We start from the raw sequence: 13,911 nt of genomic DNA, 5'->3' as shown, positions 1-13,911 counted from the left end.
CTAACCAGTGTGGACTTGTTCTGTGTTGCCCAAGCTGTGTGAAGCTTGAGGTGGGTGTGAGTGATCTTTCTTATGACCTAATTCTCTTCCTCTTAAACACGGACAATTAACAAAGGAAAGAAGCGGTGGGCATGGGAAAGGCATTTCACAACCAGATGTGAGTGGTGGTGTGCCTACCCCTGCCGCTTCTGGACTGAGTTAGGTATTTTTACGTGTTCTTTCAATTAAGCACCAGAAGATACGTGTTACAATATATCATGTATATAATTTTTGACTGAAATGTTGATACTGACCTCTACCAGATCTCCAAGGAAGTGAAAATTTATATCTCAGGCCTAGTCATGACAACATTTTAACATTTAAATCTGTAGTGAGCTGTCAGAATTCTCTTTAAAACAAAACAACAACAACAACAACAACAAAAACCCCCTGCAGATTAGAGTTGCCAGATGCATTATTTTGGCATAAAGTGGCTCAGAAAACTTCACCCCCTCTTTCCTTCTTGCGATCACATCCCTGGAAGCCCAGCCTGGTGATTGTTCGCCACTCCAAAGCTTTATGGTTCTCATCAGACCTGGTGGGGTTTCTGAAGGTCTGAGCCACATGGCCTCATTCCTAGGGTGGGCAGCTTCTTTGAGGGCTCCCAGATGTCCTCTAAGAGGGCTTGTAGTAGGAGAGTTGCCATAAACAGGCTTCAGTGGTGTCGGACAGGGAAGTCTCTTGGCCTTTTTACAGACATCCTCTGATCCTCCTAAACTTTTCACACTAATACAGATAGCAGACCAAAGAAGGACGGCAAAGGTTTCCTGGGAAATACTTTCCCCAAGTATCCTCTCACTGGAATGACTAAGGACCATTTGAAATCTTACCATTTAAGACACCAACATGCTCGATTACTTTTGATTTATCCCATTCATATTAAGGTTTGCATGCCTTTAACTTCAAAACGGGAAATGATGTTATGTTCAAGGTTTCATGCTCAGCAACCTGAAATTAGTGTTTTTTTTTTTTTTAAAAAAAAACATTTATTTATTTTGTGTGTGTGTGTGTGTGTGTACACAAGTGGAAGTTAGAAACCTTCAACTTGTGAAAGTTGGTTCACTCTTTCCATTTCAAGGCTGAGCCCAGGTTTTTAGACCTGGCCACAAGCACCTTTACCACTGAGCCATCTTTATGGCCCTTATTAAATTTATTTATTTATTTTCTTATTTAGTTAGCTTGTTTTGTTTTGTTTTTCGAGAAAAGCAAACAAATATCTCTCTGTGTAGCCCTGGCTGTCTTGGAACTCACTACATAGACCAGGCTGGCATAGAACTCACAGAGATCTGCCTGCCTCTGTCTTCCCAAGATTAAAGATGTGTGCAACCATAACTGGCTTATTAAGTTTATTTTCAACTGATAAAATATAAGAATTGTACATACTGTTTGAGTAATGTGCTATTTAGAGACATATGTAAAATCCGGGGTGTTGAACTCAGTATATTTGTCTGCTGAAACATTTATCACTCCCTATGCTAAAATACGCAGATTCTGAAAAGAAATTCTTTTTGAAACACATGATACACCACACTTAAAGAACAATCACTGTAAAATTCAGTGTCCACAAACAGGCCTCTCCCTGTTCCTCTTTTCTCTTTACAAAAACAAATTTTATTTAATTTACAGAAAGATTTGCTTGCTGGGTGTGGTGGCACACGCCTTTAATCACAGTACTCTGGAGGCAAAGGCAAGCAGATTCCTGTGAGTTCAAGGCCAGCCAGTTTTACAAAGCAAGTTCCAGGACAGCCTGGGCTACACAGAGAAACCCTGTCTCTAAAAAACAAACAAAAAGGTTTGCCTTATTTTTATAAAATTATTTGTCAAGTGCAATTATTACCAATACCTATTTTTTTTTTTTTTTAAATTTTTACTATGTATACAGTGTTCTGCCTGCATGTTTACCTGCAGGCCAGAAGAGGGAACCAGATCTCATTACAGGTGGCGGTGAGCCACCATATGGTTGCTGGGAATTGAACTCAGGACCTCTGGAAGAGCAGCCAGTGCTCTTAACCACTGAGCCATCTCTCTAGCCCCTACCAATACCTATTTTATTAATAATATTCCTGTAATATCAATTCAGAATTAGTTGCAAAAATACAAAACCAAAACCAAAAGACAAGTTGTGATTGGTTAACAATCTTACAATAGAATTTTTTCCCCCTTTGGTTTTTCGAGACAGGATTTCTCTGTATAACAGTCCTGGATGTCCTGAAACTCACTTGGTAGACCAGGCTGGCCTCGAACTAACAAAGATCCGCCTGCCTCTGCCTCCTGAGTGCTGGGATTAAAGGCGAGCGCCACCACTACCTGGCCCCAGTAGAATTTTTAAAAGCACAATTATGTTTTTTGGGTTTTTGTTGTTGTTGTTGTTATTTTGTTTTTTTTTTTCTATTTTTGAGGCTGTGGCCCACATGGCTCAACCTGGCCTTTAACCTCTGAGCTTCCTCTTGCTTCTCCCTTACAGCACAGGTATTGTACGGGTGCCACTTGCTGGGCTAAACAAATGTATTTCTAGTTAGGTTCTGAGAAATGCACATTATTCTTTTATTTATTTTAATTTAATTTTATTTTATTTTTCCTTAATGTAAGGTCTGTGTACTTTGTGAGCAGGCTGTGGGACTCCCTGGGACTGAAGTTATAGGTGGTTGTGAGTGGCCATGTGGGTGCGGGGAATTGAACCCAGGTCTTCCCGAAGAGCAGCCAGTGCGCTCAGCCTCTGAGCTGTCTCTCTAGCACCCTTGAGAAGCACATTATTGTAGCAGACTGTTTTTCAGAACTGTGCTTGTTAATAGGAGAGCTGACTTCACTTTTTAACTTTTACCTTCGTCTACAAACACACACTTAGGGGATTTTGAGGTGCACAGAATAAATTTTAGGGATGTTAAAGGTCTGTCTCATGTTAACTGCTAGGTGATCCTTTTTCCTTTGAGACTGGGTCTCACTGGGTAGCGCTGACTTCAAACTCACTCTGTAGACCAGGCTGTCCTTGAACTGAAGATACACGCTTAGTGAGTAGCAGGAACATTAGAAAACACTACTGATGTAGAGAGGGATGCAGCTCCAGTCACTTGGGAGTGGGAGGCAGGACAGTCAACTGAGGAGAGTTTCAAAGCAGGCCGCAGCAACAATTGTGAAACCCTGTCTTAAATCAAAAACAGGGTGTAGAGACTGTTGTGAAGGGTTGCAATGGGTGAGAGAAGGGAGCCATGCCTGGGAACGGCTGTGACAAAGGACAGAGAAAGGAAGTGGAAATATTCGAACCTGATGATGGACTCCAGTGGGAAAATAAGAGGTAAGGGGAGGTGGAGAGCGAGTTTGGAAATTTAACTAGGAAAATACTACTAACCCCAAACAAGGAAGTTGAGGAGTGACCCACCAGTTGGAAGACACAATCGTTTCACTTTGGAGTCTCCTGTGGTGAAGAGCAGAAACGCCTAGGCGAAGATACCTGAGCGACCTCTCAACTGTGGGCTAAAGTGTTCAGGTTAAAATGGTTGAAAGGTTTTTGATTAAGTGAAAAGAATCAACAGTTTAAAGCCCCAGGTCCTGAAGTGTTTGTCAGGGGAGGGAATGTCGCCAGTGAATCTCCAAGACAAAGCTTGAGTGGCTTTCCTCTAATGCCCACAAAGAAAGAGCATGACAAAGGAGGAGGGCATTCAAAACGCTCTCAGAAGGGGCTTGTTTGGAAGGGAAATACCTCCAGCCAGAGGCTTGCTGGGCCTTCAACTTTGAAAGGGCGATTGATTATTCACCGAAAACAGGAGTGAATGCGGACCTTACCGGAAATGAAGGGCTGAGGTAGAACATTGGGAAAGGGGAGAGGGAACGTAGTTTCTCTTCAAGTGAGTGGGGTTGTCACCTGACTGAAGAATTGATATGTATCTCTTTGGGAATTAAAATGGATCAGTGGGAGACAGAGCTATCTAAGATTGGAAGGATTTAAAAAATAACATTGCAATGGCCCTCAGATACCATTATCTTTTTTCTATCTTCCCTCCTCCTCCTCTCTCCTCCTCCTTCTTCTCCCCGCCCCCCCATATATACCCCTTACTGGTCCGCTGCCCCTCTCTGACGCCCCAGTTCTGGATTAAAGGTGTACACCACCACATGTGGCCAGCTTTATCTGATGCTGAGGTTTTTTTTTTGTTTGTTTTTTTTTTTTTTTTTTTTTTTTTTTTTGCTGTCGTTTTAAATTTTGAGATAAAGCCTCACTGAACAGATCAGGTCCCTCTTCCCTCACTTCCTGTCTGGGGATGCTGGTGTGAGTGGCCAGCCGGGTTTAGATTTCCTTCCATCTGTATTACAATACTTTTTTTTTTTTTTTGCATGCATGCATCAAATTTCTATTTTTTTTTTTTTTTTTTAGTCTTCGAGGAAGGATTGAATGTGAACTTGGGAGCTCAATAGCATGCAACATAGGAGTGAGTGCTTTACCTAAATTGGTCAACCAATCCGATGGTGTCTCTTACTGTGTATCTTATGAGTAAATGTGTATCTTACTGTGACGATTAGGGAGCCAGGTTTCCTTGAGTGGCGGCTTCACAGCCAAACTGCACTAGACAGAATCTGATACCTCACAACTCACCTCTTCATTCCGGAGGACTCACGGAACTGAAAACTTGCTCCCCATTTATTTGGCAACCTGCCATCCTTGAAAACAATGTAAAGATCAAAGTTTGACACTATCTAGGTAAAATTTCAAAGACTCCCATCCACCTCTTAGTGAAGGTGACAGTGAAACCAAACCCCCCCAAAGAAAGGTATTTATAAAGGAAAGGATGAATTTGTTTGGCTTTGTTTTGTTGAAAGGGAAAGAAGCTTAGCTGTGGATAAATACGCCTCTGGCTCCATCTTCTGTACGGAAGTGAAAATGAACGTTACAAGCTGCAATGTGGCGGCCCACACCTGAGTTCCCTTCTCCCCAGCCTTTCTCTTTCTCTCTGTCCTGTTGCTTACTTACTCCGTATACAAGTCTTTTAACAAACCTCAACTCCGATTTAAAAAAAAAAAAAAATGTAGCCGCTAAACCACTTGCTATTTATTTAATGTTCGTTTGATATCAATTTTTTTTGTTTGTTTGTTTTTAAGGAAGTACGGTTAACCTTTTAGGATGTTTACATTTTGTTCTGCAGTAAATATTGACTGTGTCTTAGGAAGGATGCTAGATGCCAGTGAGAGGATTTTTAATGATGGTGTGAAGACAAAAACAGTGTCAGGGTGAGTTTCATCGTGTTTTCTTAAGAGAATTTTGAGAAAACAACAAATGACACGAAAAAGAAAAAAGTGTGCTAGTTTTGTTTTTCAAAAGGGAAGACAATCTTTTCCCTCTGTAATTAGGTAGTGAGGTGCTGTTTTGAAGAATACTATGAATAGGAGGCTGGTTGACGGCTTATGGGTAAAAGTGCTGACCACCTGAGTTTGATTCCCCAGGACTCTGGGGACTCCTGGACATTGCCCTCTGACCTCTACATGTGTACTCTGCCATGGATGTGCCTACATTTACATGTGCTAAATAAATAAATTGGAAAAAAAAAATCTTATGAACAAGATATCTACCCCCACCCCCCTGGAAACACTGCAAATTGTTCAGGAACAAAAGCTAGAGAGGTGTTGAGTTTTGTTTAGTGACAAGCTGTCCTGTCGCCCTGGCTAACTCTGAACTAGCTATGTAGATAAGGACACCCTTGAGTTCCTGACCTTCCATGTGCTGGGGTTACAGGCGTGTACCATCATGCCTGGCTCAAAACTAGGGTGATGTTACACATACGCATGCTGAAGACCTAGAAAGCATAGAGGATATTCTGTGTGTTGAAAGCATCCTTGTGTGTGCAATTTTCTTTTTTTTTTTTTTAGAAATTTAAGGAGGGGAGCAAGTATATAGTTAATGTAACAAAATTAAGAACCAAATTATTCACACCAGTATTTAATTGAATCAAAAATAAATAAATAAATAAAAGAAAGGAAACACAGACTGACTTAACATTGCTTTAAGAGTCAGCTGAGATAAAAATTCCCAAATGAAATATTTACAGTGCTTGGTTATAGTACCACTTACTCAGGTCGTTAAAGTGCCTTTCTGTTGTATGTCTGAGTTGGGTTTGGTACACATGAAGAAGGACCTATCGCAGCTTTAGACAATGCATGTCCTTGATAGACAGCACCACATTTTACCGAGTTTCCATTTAGTATAGACATAAAACAATGCAATTACTCTTGAGAATCACATATCATAGTAACTATAAATGCACTGATAATATTTCAGCCTGAAAAGTACAGATGACTAAAGCTGAAAACCCTACTGGGTACTCATCAAAAGCTTCAGTTCACTTATTGATAACGACTGACAAGGGGTAGTAAGTTAGTTAATATTTCTTATTGGCATAAAAATGAAACCCAAAATTACTGTAGCAGGATTCAATATGGCTTTAAGGCTCTTGTGACTTATAAAGATTGGTTTATTTTTATTATTTATGTGTGTGTGTGTGTGGCATGTGTGTACAAGTGTCCTTGGAGGCCAGTAGAGGGCCTTGGATCCCTTGGAGCTGGAGTTAAAGGCAGTTGGGAGCCATCGTATGGGTGCTGGGAACCAAACTACTGAGCTGTTTCTCTAGCCCCTTCTAGAGAAACTTCTAGCAGTCAGTGCTCTTAACCTCTGAGCCATCTCCCCAGGCCCTAAAGTATGAGTTTTACCTAAAAACTTCCCAAACTTTCTCAGACCCGAGCTGTCTTCCTCAATTGTTGCCCATGGAAGGTAGATTTTCTACAGTTAGCCTTCCAAGTCTATTTTCGTTTGTGTTTTTGTTTCATTTTTGAGACAGAGTCTCACATAGCCAAGGTTGGTCTTGAACTCAAGAAGCAGAGGATTATCTTGAACCAATTCTCCTGCCTCAAACTCCCAAGTGCTAGTATTACAGGTCTGCAACACCATATTGCTTGGAGTTCCATGTTTGATAAAGACACTAACATCCCGGACTTCTGGGTCAGATCTCAAAAAGGAAGCTGCCATGCATTTGACTGGTTAAGAAGAGTCAGCATAAGAAATAGATGGTTTCAAAGATAGAGGAAAAGTGCCAGAAATGACCAAAGGTGATAACAGAACAGGCAAAAAGAACCGAGAATGAAGCCGCCCAGCTGAACACAGTCCCAGCAACACAGCTTCCTGCCAGGTGGGGGGAAGCAGAGGCCCCATGCAGAAGGCAAGCCTGTTGGTAAAAGCATACTGGCAGCCCTGTAATGGACTTACCCAGGTCTTAGCACAACTGACTCCATGATGTACATACCGTTCAGGCCAGAAAACTCAGCATGTAGACAGCACCACCTGCCAAAACAAAAACAAAGACCTAATCCATCAAAGTCCGCAGTTCTGGGAAAGTCTTTAAATGTGCTAACCTTGCCTTTTGACATCAGTAGTTCTGAGTCTGGCTAACTGTTCTTGTTAACTGAAGTATGTCAACCCAGAACATTTTTTTTTTTAATGGTTTAAAGCTCAACCTGAGAAATGCTCAGTGCTACACTGGGATCCTGAATACCCAGTGTGGTCTCGTCCAGCTAATAAAGAATTCCTATTGACTTAAACTCAAGTCTGTGGGTACCACGCAAATCCTACCCTCGACATAAGCCCACAGCCCTAGCAAGGCTCAAATTCCAGTGCAGATTTTGATGAGACAGTAATTCACCTGGCAGCAGAGGAGAAGCATTTCACTTTGTCACACTGTGTGACTCAAAGGACAGTGGTCAGGTGCAATCTTGAGAGGAAAACTACTCTTGAAAACTGAGCTACTCTGGATACCTAAGAGCAGAGAATAAAGGTAAGCCAGGGAGCCCGGATTTAATCTATCATTGCCCCAGGGTAGGAGACAGCCCTGAGAGGTAGTTATGGAGAAAGCGAAGGCTGGTTGCTGGCCATTGCAGACATCAGAAGGCATGACTCAGGCAGTGACCGGCACAGAGAAATTTATCATCTTGTCCCTAGAGGCTGAGAGCGCATCTCAACTGAGACTAGCCCTGAGCATGATTGCCAATGGGTCGATCTCTGGCGCCACCTATTGTCCAGCAGCCGCCAGGCTCTGGAAGGCCAAGCTCAGTTGAGTGCTCAATACTATTGAGGTCCACAAAGCCAGGTCCTCCTAATGTGGCTGGTTCCCACACTCCTGGGGCAGCTAAGGGGCCCACCCTCAGCTAGAATGCAAGCACTCCAGGTGACGAAAACTGGAGAGCCCCTGGAAAAGTGGTTGACCAGCTTGGCCTACAGATTGCAGAGCCAAGAGCCACTGTCAGGGGCTCTAGGTAAGCAAAGCAAAGAAGCCACTAAGGCTTGACACAGCTGAATGGGTAAGACAAAACTCCCCAAGTTCTGCTGGGAACCCCACAAATGGCCTTCACCCTGAACCTAATTCTCAGTGTCCATGTTGTAGGTCACCAAAGGAACCTGCTCCAATGCTGTTGGTTTTCTTCTCTATTTTCCTTTTCTTTTTGACCCATTTGCTCCCCCTTTTCTTTGTTTTAACCACCACCACCCCCGTTTAGTGTATGTGTGTGTGTGTGTCCATGTATGTCCACTGATATCACAAGGCGGTGTGAGGTTCACTGGAGCTGGAGTTAGAAGTGTGAGCCCCCTGATCATGGGTGGCAGGATCCTGAACTCCTTTCCTCTAATGGAACAGTAATGGTTCCCTCTCTCCAGATCCTCTAGTGACGAATGTTTCACTTTATTATACCTAAAAAAAAACCACTTTGGGCTGGAACACAACTCAGCTAGTAGGATGCTTGTCTTGCATGTATCAGGGCTTGCCTGGCTTGATCTCCCGGATTAAAAAAGAAAATCTCTATGTTTTTATTTTATATTCCCCTTTATACATCCATCCAATTTTGTTTACATGTTGTTTTTATTATTGGGCAATCTTTATTCCTACACACACACACACACACACACACACACACACACACACACATTGTGAATTTGCCTCATTTTTCCTCATTTCTACTATAATTTTAGTAGCATTTGACTTTATCATATTAGTTTTGTTTCTTGGAAAATCAAGTCATTAGTAAATATTCCCCCATGGTTCTTTTTATTTATTTATTTTATTATTTTTCTTTTTTCATTTCATTTCTTTTCTTTCTTTCTTTTTTGTTTTTTGAGACAGGGTTTCTCTGTGTAGCTTTACGCCTGTCCTGGAACTTGCTTTGTAGACCAGGCTGGCCTCAAACTCACAGAGATCCGCCTGCCTCTGCCTCCTGAGTGTTGGGATTAAAAGCATGAGCCACCACCGCCCAGGTATTTTTTTATTTTTCAAGACAGGGTTTCTCTGTGTAGCTTTGGAGCCTTTCCTGGAACTCACTCTGTAGCCCAGGCTGGCCTCAAATTCACAGAGATCCACCTGCCTCTGCCTTCCAAGTGTTGGGATTAAAGACGTGAGCCACCACTGCCATGCTCCCCCATGGTTCTTAATTAACACTGAAAACTAGGTCCATAGATAAACAAGATGGAAAATAAGGTTATTTGAGAGTTAAAAACAAGCCTGGAGTTGGGCCTGCCCTGGCTGAGAAAAGCTGAGAAATCTCCAGTTACCTACAAGGTACCTCAGGGCTGGCCTCCAAAAGGAAGGGCAAAGGCCAGCTGATATGACCTCCAGGCACTTAGTTTTATCTATTAGCTAATTGAAGTCAGGAGTGGTGGAGCACACCTTTAATATAAGTGCTTGGGAGGCAGAGGCAGGTGGATCTCTGTGAATTCAAGTCTTCATCATCATCCTCATCATCTTTCATAACCTACTGAGTACAGTCAATGCTGCCAGTATGTGCTATTCACCAGAGCTTGGGCAACCTGCCGTGGGCCTGAAACCTGACTCTTTCCCTCAGTAGCCATCACTACCTGAAGCTGGACACTGAGGGATGGAGTCTCTCCTATCCATGTTGGAGGGTGACTGGCCTGACCAATCTCATCTTTGGATGGAATACCTAAACTGAAAACTAGAGTTAAACTACGACACCAATAAAATGGACTCAAAAGATTAGTTATAGAACATTCTGTCCAATGGATACAGATTACACACCCGTCTCAGGAGCCCATGGGACCTTTTCTAAAATCGATCACATTGTAGGCCACAAAACAAGCTTCGGCACAAAAAAAAAAAAAAAAAAAAAAAAAAAAAAAAAAAAAAAAAAAAGAAAGAAAAGAAAAAAATTTCTTATATCATAGAAAATCATAATAGAAATCAATAGAAAGAGAAACCACACAACTATTGGAGACTGGACAGGACAACCATTAATGACTAGTGGGCATCAGAGAAAAAATTAACCTGAAACTATTGGATACAACTGAGAAATGTTTCCCTCTTTTTTTGGTGGGGGAAGAGGGAAGGTTGACTTCCTTCCTTCCTTCCTTCCTTCCTTCCTTCCTTCCTTCCTTCCTTCCTTCCTTCCTTTCTTCCTTCCTTCCTTCCTCTCTTTTCCTTTTTTTCCTAGACAGTGTCTATCTGTGTCTTTCTGAGTTCCCAGCTGTCTTAGAACTCACTTTGTAGACCAGGCTGGCCTCAAACTCACAGACATCTGCCTGCCTCTGCCTCCTGAGTGCTGGGATTAAAGACATGCGCCACTACGCCTTGCAACATTTCCTTTTAAAGATTTATTTTTCCTGGGATAGGAGAAAGAGCTCAGTGGTTAAGAGCACTTGCTGATCTTCTAATAGACCCAAATTCAGTTTCCAAGACTTGGGACAGTCAGCTCAAAACTGATAACACCAGCTCCAGGTCCCAATGTCCTCTTCTAGTTTAAATGGGCACCCGCACATAGGTAGCATACATACATGGAAACAGCACACATACACATAAATAAAAATTAAAACAAAATTTCCCCTTCTATTGAAAATAGACTTTTTTTCCACTTACAGAATATATCCTGATTATGGTTTCCCCTGCCTCTACTCCTCCAAGTTCTTCCCCACCCCCTCCCATCCAGATCTTCCTTCTTTCTGTCTGTCATAGAACAAATAGGCTTCTAAGGGACATTAATAAAATAAAACAAAAATGATAGAACTAAAGCTGACACATTGGAATTGGGCAAAACAGAGTAAAAGACTGCAAGAGGAGGCATGAGAATCAGAGACCCACTCATTTGTAAACTTAGGAGTTCCATAAAAACACTAAACTCCTATTCAAACACTAAACTGGAAGCCATAATATATACACAAAAGACATATTGGATAAAAGAAAAGAGGGGGGAAGTATATAAATTAGATTAAATTTTTTTTGATTTAAAATTATTTTAAAGATTTAAAAAAAAAGTCCCAAGACAACATTATGAGACAAGGAACCTCTAAAGATGCCTTTGAGTTGTTTTTCTTTTTCTTTTTCTTTTTTTTAAAAATAAACTATTCCTTTTTTGAAAACATTTATTTATTTATTATGTATATAGTGTTCTGCCTACATCCCTGCAGGCCAGAAGAGGGCACCAGACTTCACTACAGATTGTTGTGAACCATCATGCGGTTGCTGGGAATTGAACTCAGAACCTCTGGAAGAACAGCCAGTGCTCTTAACCTCTGAGCCATTTCTCCAGCCCTTGAGTTGATTTTCTGGTGGCCATCTGGACATGTGGCCACCCTTAAGATTAGTCATTTTCCCCTTGAGACTCTCTTAGAAAAAACCCTAAATTTCAATTTGTATGTAGTTATCGATTGGAGATAACTTCCGGGTTAGGAGTCAGGGCATACTCCCACTTCTCCTTTCAGCACTAGGAGCCCATCTGTTGCAGACCCATGCAGGCCCTGTGCATGCTACCTTCATCTCTATGAGTTCATATATGTGTCAATCCTGTTGATTAGAGGGTCTTGTTTCCTTGATGTCCTCATTCCCTTCTGGCCTTTAAATTCTTTCTGCCTCCTCTTCAGCCGAGTTCCCTGAGCCCCAAGGGAAGTGATCTAAAGTCTCTCTGCATACTGTCTGTGTGTCTCTGTATTTGTTCCCATCTGTACTGGAGGAAGCTTCTCTGATGATGGCTGAGCAAGGCACTGGTCTGTGAGTACAGCAGACTGTCATTAGGAATCACTTAATGGGTACATTCTTTTAGTAGAACAGTAGTATGCTGTGGGATGGTCTGTATGTCAAATGCTCTGATTGGTCAATAAATAAAACACTGATTGGCCAGTGGCCAGGCAGGAAGTATAGGCGGGACTGACAGAAAGGAGAAAAGAAAGAACAGGAAGGTGGGAGAGACACTGCCAGCCGTCGCCATGATAAGCAGCATGTGAAGACTCTGGTAAGCCACGAGCCACATGGCAAGGTATAGATTTATAGAAATGGATTAATTTAAGCTATAAGAACAATTAGCAAGAAGCCTGCCACAGCTGTACAGTTTGTAAGCAATATAAGTCTCTGTGTTTACTTGGTTGGGTCTGAGCGGCTGTGGGACTGGCCAGTGACAGAACAGAGATTTGTCCTGACTGTGGGCAAGGCAGGAAAACTCTAGCTACAGTAGTATTTGGTTTTTACCCCAGGTCCCTGGCTTATCTAGTTGCAGCTTCTTGGTCACCCGAGCAGTATTGTGTGTGGGTTCCTCCAGCTCATGGAGTAGGTTTTAAGTCAAATATGGTTTGGTTACTGTTGTTTGTAAACTAAGTCTCTATCTTTTTATCTTCTCACTTAAGATTTAGGAGCCAGATACTGGGGTGAAAACCTGCTAGCTCGGAGGGGTGGAGAAAGTACCCAGCTGCTTCCTCCTTCAATGCCATCCCAGTAAGAGAGCTTTCTTTCTCCTACACTGTCTCAAAACAAAAAACTCCTCCAGTCGGATGTCCCTCCCTTCAACTTCCTATGCATCTCTCTCTCCATCCTCCTGACTTCCTCCCACTCTCTATGTCTTTTTCTTGTTTACTGGTTGCTTGCTCCACCTCTTGACCTATGGTTGATTTTATTTAATCGTGTTTACAATATTAAAGCTGAAAGCTCTTGGATTAAAGGTGTGTGCTAGGGCTGAGCCACACCACAGCTAGAAGCAGGTTCCCCCAGTAAAGAGCACAATCTTGGGGTTCACAGTGTGATCAAATATCCCCGCAACAGGTTACTCCCACAACTTTGTACCACCACTGTACTAGCATATCTTGCTAGTAGGAGACCATTGTAGGTCAAAGGGTTTGTAGCTGGGTTGGTGTTTACTTTTCTTCTTTTGTAGTATTCAGAGTACCATCCAGTATCATGAAAAATAGTCTGGAGGAATGATACCTCTATGTAGGCACCAGCTCAACTTCTCTATGTTCAATGAGTGTGTAGGTGTTGTCTTCAGCAAGTGGGTCTTGCCTTCCATTTGTGGAGAGCAACCTATAGTCTTGACAACAGCCTGGGTTGTTGGGGTTTCCCACGGGACTCTTGGGCCAGCAACTTACCTAGATGTAATCTATTCTGAGTCCTGAAAGCTTCACTTGGAGAGAAGAGATATCTAGTTGGGCCTCTGACAACCCCCCTACCCCCATTATTTGGTGATTTCATTTACACTGCCTTCCATTTAGGAAGCTTTTACTGATTAGGTTTCCATACTACTCCTCAAATGACCCTTGATTTTAGCTGCCTCTCCCTGTATTCCTTCCCTGGTTCCCCTCTTCTCTTCCCTTTGTCCTTTGATCCTCCCATTCCATCCCCTTCCCATCCCCTTGTCCATCCACAACTATCTGTTTTACTTCCCCTTTCTAGGAAGATCTGTCTATTTGTCTTTCTGGTTTCGAGTTACCTGACTCAGGATGATTTTTTTTTCTAGTTCCATCCATTTCTCTGCAAATTTCAAGATTTCCCAAGAGTAATATAGCTGGATCTTGAAGTGGATCAGTTCCCATCTTCTCAAGGAATCGCATCACTGATTTCCATAGTAGTTATACAATTT

This window comes from Peromyscus leucopus, chromosome 8a (genome assembly GCF_004664715.2).
Source record: "Peromyscus leucopus breed LL Stock chromosome 8a, UCI_PerLeu_2.1, whole genome shotgun sequence".
NCBI classification, from domain to species: Eukaryota; Metazoa; Chordata; class Mammalia; order Rodentia; family Cricetidae; genus Peromyscus; species Peromyscus leucopus.
The sequence above is the reverse complement of the archived record's forward strand: the minus strand, read 5'-3'. Positions refer to the sequence as shown.